The sequence below is a fragment of the Vanessa tameamea genome, chromosome 8 (genome assembly GCF_037043105.1).
Source record: "Vanessa tameamea isolate UH-Manoa-2023 chromosome 8, ilVanTame1 primary haplotype, whole genome shotgun sequence".
Taxonomy (NCBI): domain Eukaryota; kingdom Metazoa; phylum Arthropoda; class Insecta; order Lepidoptera; family Nymphalidae; genus Vanessa; species Vanessa tameamea.
This window is the reverse complement of record NC_087316.1, coordinates 10,272,707-10,278,706: the sequence shown is the minus strand read 5'-3', so window position 1 is coordinate 10,278,706 and position 6,000 is coordinate 10,272,707.

The window sequence follows — 6,000 nt, the reverse complement described above, 5'->3', positions numbered from 1 at the left end:
AATCGGCGTTCTACTATATCATGTTTTAACACTTATTTAATCTAAATGGATTAACCAAATATAGTAAACGGTTACCGGTTCACTGACCACCATTGCCGGTTCAGCACTCAGTTATAGTTCAAGACAATACGACAAAAACTACTGCGGTTAGACAAAGAGCATACGAGCCGTGACGGATAGGTGGAACGAGCCTTCCTGCTATTGTCTTCACAAATGTGAAGCACCCGAGCACTAACAATAACGTGTTATTTCCCACGATCATACGAAATTTAATTTGCAAAAACGACTCAAATGGAAACGTATACAAGAAAATTTACATTTTAGTAAAGAAATAACTTAAATAGTGGATAAATATATCCGATAAGTAATCACCATTGTCCATAGACATTGTCTTCATAAGACATATTAACAATTCTTTACACTTTCAATTCGTGTCAACCACGAGAACTGCCGCTCCATCGCACTTTAAACTGAAATACGGAAATATAAACTAATAATAATGATGCGTAGGAGGATACTTAAAGAACGGTGAAGCTGTTGTGCCCAAAAGCCGAGCTTACACAAGAATGAAGTGGGTTTTTTTACATCAACTACCGAACCTTACTTGGTGCAAGCCCGTCTGGGTAGGTACCACCCACTCATCAGATATTCTACCGCCAAACAGCAGTACTCAGTATTATCGTGTTCCGGTTTGAAGCGTGAGTGAGCCAGTATAACTATAGGCACAAGGGAGATAACATCTTAGTTCCCAAGGTTGGTGGCGCATTGGCGATGAAAGAAAGGGTAGATATTTCTTAGAGCGCCATTGTCTGTGGGCGTTGGTGAACACTTACCATCAGGTGGCCCATTTGCTTGTCCGCCAACCGAAAATATGACCTTTCTTACTGCCTCGTTGGTCTAATGGGTAGATATAAAGCCGCAGATCCCGAGGTCCTGGGTTCAAGTCCTGGGTTGAGATTAGCCGTCGTAGCCGAAATCGATCAGGACGACATTATTATTACCTGTTTTCATTCACCGAGTGGACTATCCTATCACATCACTGGACTATCCTATTTTTTTTAACACAGAAGATAGTTGATTTGAATCCCAGATGCCAATAAAACATTAAACGTTTTTATATAAAATTTTCGCATTAGCAAAGCAAAGAAAAATAATATTCCCATACCTAACAATTCACATAAAAACTATAAATGTTTCTCAAACGAAATTAAATAACTGAGAACTTACTTTAAATTCGGATTTATTCAACTACACATAATAACTGCGTTCCTAAATTTAAACGAAAAATGTTAAATGTAAAAGATGTGTAAGTGTGACGACAAATTTAACCTTTCTATTGTACCATTATATTTAAATGCAACGAGGGCGTTGGAATATTTCACTAAAAAATCACCTGCCGAAATTATATCAAGCGAAAATATATCGTGACACCTTCAGATAAGACCGACATTATTATGTCAAGTGGACAGAGTCACAAAATTTGAGTTAACATCAAATGGAAAGATAATTTCCTTATTCACTGCTTTAATATAAAATAAATCTTAAATCGTTTGATATAAAGTACATTTTAGCTTGTAATGTGTAGTTAGTACTGGACAATAGCAAGTACATGGATTAGGGGAAAGGGGAAACACCATGTCAGCACCTACCGTTTTGTGTTGCATTGTGTTCTCGTGATACTTTGAAGGGGAGAAAAATCTTAAGACTACTCGATTCTTTTTAAACTCGTTTCCTCGGTCGTGTTATTCGTTTGACCTACGGGAATAACCCAGTACGTACAGTGATTGGATTGGGACTTCGGGATCGAGAAAATCTTGTTTTTCTTAACTTGTTTATTGTATACCTTTACGTCGTTTTTGTTTTATATCTTGCCCATACCTTTGCTCTATTACTTTCCTGTAATGATCGTTAGAAGCATACAAATGCAGACGCTTATCATACAAACACACCCAGTTCAAAAATTTAACGAATTATTCATCAAATAGCCCTTGGAGGCGAGATGGCCCAATGGTTAGAAAGCGTGCATCTTAAGCGACGATTGCGGGTTCAAACCCAGGCAAACACCCCTGAATTTTCATGTGCTTAATTTGTGTTTATAATTCATCTCGTGCTCGGTGATGAAGGAAAACATCGTGAGGACTCCTGCATGTGTCTAATTTCAATGAAATTCTGCCACATGTGAATTCCACCAACCCGCATTAGAGGAGCGTGGAATATGCTCCAAACCTTCTTCTCAAAGGGAGAGGAGGCCTTAGCCCAGCAGTGAGAAATTTACAGGGTGTAAATGTATGATGATAATGTAAATAGCCCATCGTTTTTAAGTTACGAGTAAACGGTCCGTCGAAGACGATTCTATAAATGCTTACGTCATCTACATGCATTTCCACGTGTATGGAACGCTCGTTGTTTACTTGCTTACCGATTATTCAATAAAGGTCTGCTGCATATCGTTATTACAAAAACGATTTAATAAAAACAATTATGAATACATCAAATCCAGATTTTTAATGTTTTATAGAAACATTTTTGTATTACGTCTCGTAAATAATTAGTATTGTGGTAAACAAATTTTGCTCTGTAAACAAGAACGCAGAGTTTTAAATTTCTTTGCAAGAATACTTGGTCATTTTAAACTTTATCTATTAACAATCAATCCAAATAAAGTACCTTTAGAGTTTAAAGAATAAATACTATTTTGTCGCGCAGATTAGGTAATAATTAGCTAGATATCAAATTTGTTTGAAGATGTACCAACTAAATATATAAATTATATTGATAACGAAAAACTATTATTAATTTTTATTTTTAAAATATATTTTTTTATATAATTTGTATGAAATTTTAACAAATTAATAGTAAAAAATAAACTGTTGTGGAAATGTACATAAAACTTATTTGCCTATCATAATTGAACGCGTAATATCACAAGTTGATGTATGTGACGTTAAGGAGTTCACTCATCTGAATGCAATTCTGGTAGAATAAGGACAGGATCATGAAAATGCTTGTTCAGCTCTGAATCAACATGTAAAATTTTAAAACCATACGATGATAGAAGATGGTTCTAATTCAACTAGCAACAAATAAACGTATAATATACACAAGGCACTAATAGTAGAGATTTTTAAAATCAAGCTTTTATACAGATAATTTCGTATCCATACTGTAGATCTGTAGGAGTTCCTTTGTTTGGAGCGAATCCTAAGTGTAGAAACGGGTCATCATTGCTAAAATAAATGCATTATCATCCATACTGAACCAATGCTAAATTTTAAATCCATAGTCTAGTATGAAATTATTCTAAATCAACAGGCACGATTGAATCTAAATAAACGAATTGACAGACATTGCAAGTTAAAAAAAAAACTTGTAAACAACTAATCGGATATGTCATCCTTAGTTTTATATAAAAAATTCTAAGATATTCTGAGAACTCATTTCTGTCGTAATCCGAAATAAACGTGTTTAGTCGTGTGTGGTCAGACATCATCACCCATATATCAGATATGGTAATTACTTCAGTTTATGATGACGAGACTAATGATCGAGACAATGATGTCGGGCAAATCGACCATTAATAGTTGGATGAAGAAATACTTAAATACATTATACAAATGAAGGAATAAAAATAATTAAATAACTATAAATACTTTAGTGGAACATTATAAGTTGAAATAAATTAAATTGGGAACAAATCTGTTTAATAATCTGTTAAACTTTAATTAACACTATTTTATTTGGCACATTATTCAAGACTGGCACAAATACATATACACACTTCTTTTTTTAAAAATATTGATCTGTCACGAGAAAACAAAGGGAGGATTGCGAGAGATTAAAAAATATATTTGTTGGAGAATTATTATAAAAAGTGATTTTATTTTGTCATCTTAAACTACTGATATTACATAATGAAACATATTGAGAAGTGTCGATAAGAGCCTACTTAAAAAAATATTATTTCGATTTTAATTACAAAATAAATATTCGCTCGGACATTTTGAGAATCACAAATAAATGACGGTTGAGATAAAATTTTACTGAATGCGTTGTACTTCGATTCTCTTCATGCCCAATACCCTCAGTAACCTTTCATCCTTTATGCGACAGACTCCTCGTATAAAAATAAACTAATTAGAATATATTCAGACATGAAAGAGATTTTAATACAGAGCAGAGCTCACGTTTACGACTGCTCAAAAACTTGATAAAAGCTATCGAACAGCTGCAAGAGATCACCTGCCAAAGAATGTTATTCAATCTTTGGAATCAATTCACGTACCCAGACTGACAAAGGGATCTTTTTAGTAAAAGATTGTCTTAATTATATAAAAAGATTTATTTTTTATGAGGGTCCGTATTTATTTACATCGTAACAATAGATTTGACTAGTGTCGTCCGTATATTATATGTTATTCAATGCAATATATACCAACATAATAACAAAATAAAAAATCAGACGTAAAAAGCAAGCACAGGCTATGTGTGCATATCTTATTTGATTAATTGATTGACATTATTGACATTTTCCAATAAAAAAAAAATTATCGTTCAGTTTGGTACGTTTTATTACATAACGCGAATATTAGAAAGAATGATTGGTTTTTGAACAACATAATAATATTTATATTTTTAAGTCATTTTTGTCATGACGTATGTACTTATTCGAACCAAAAACCTCTTTCTGATCAACATTTGTGTGTGTCGTATACAAAAAACATTCACACGAAACAGGATTCAAATAAAATCGACTGTTGTAGTATAGGTTGCACGGGTATGATTGCACCGAATCGGGCATTGTCATTTGGCAGTATCTTTATTTCGAAGTTATGTACTTATTTCTATTAGAGTCGACAATAGTCATTCTATATGAACAAGTGAATGGCGTAATAGATCGTTTAGGGAATTTTGGTAAACTAAGCGTATCAATCGAGATCCATAAGTGTCTCAACCATGTTATGCGACTCACTATCAAAACCAATACGAAAGCAGTTTAGCATCAAGCGCCTGTCAAAATATTATCAATGCAGTTGTCACACTGGACCCATCCCAAACAAATAGTGACTATGGGGATACTGAAAAACGAATGATGATATTGATGATTTAATAATCTTGAATTAAAGCCTAATAATTATGAGATGTATTAAAAAGAAAGTTCATTATTTTAACTGTCAAGATAAATGTTGACGGACAAGTTGACCACGGAGTTTCAGACCTGAGTATATACGATTATCCCATATACTGTATAATTGCTTCCCATGACTGCATTTATTATGTTTTTCTCTGTACTATTAAAAAAAAAACAGTATTTTCATTATAAAGAAACCTCATGCTTTATAACTGTATTCATATTATTACGCTATTAAATATTACTTTTATTGTATTACGATATTTAGATGAACAAAGCGAAATTGAACTTAGTTAATTCAAAAACTAAGTTAAATTTCGATTGACTTTTATTGAAACGTTTCAACATCAAAAATCGCATACGATTATCTACTTCTATTTCTATCTTTGATATATATAAACGCGGCTTAAATGGAAATATATTCTAGGAAAAACGAATAGTGACTTGTAAAATCCAAAGGGGATTTACACGTCCCTTTGAGTAACTATACATATCACTCTAGGTTAAATTAAGTGTAGAGGTAGAGTTCCTGACTTGACTCGATTAGTTAAGACGAAACCTCCAACCGAACATAAGCTCAATGGTCTTACTAGTAAGCGGATAACTATACGACCTAAGCTATATAACCATCCATTTAAATCAGACACAATTATAAATATAAAAATGTTTCCATGTGCTTAACTCTTGTTTATAATTTGTCTCGTGCTCAGGGATGAAGGAAAACATCGAGAGCATTCATGTCGCAAATAAATGCCCCATGTGTGCCCCGTATTGGCGCAGTGCGGTGAAAAAAGCTACACACCTCCTCTAAAGGACAGGAAGGATTCTTTTTTTCAACATTCAACATATATAGCAGCGCGCGAGTAGTATCA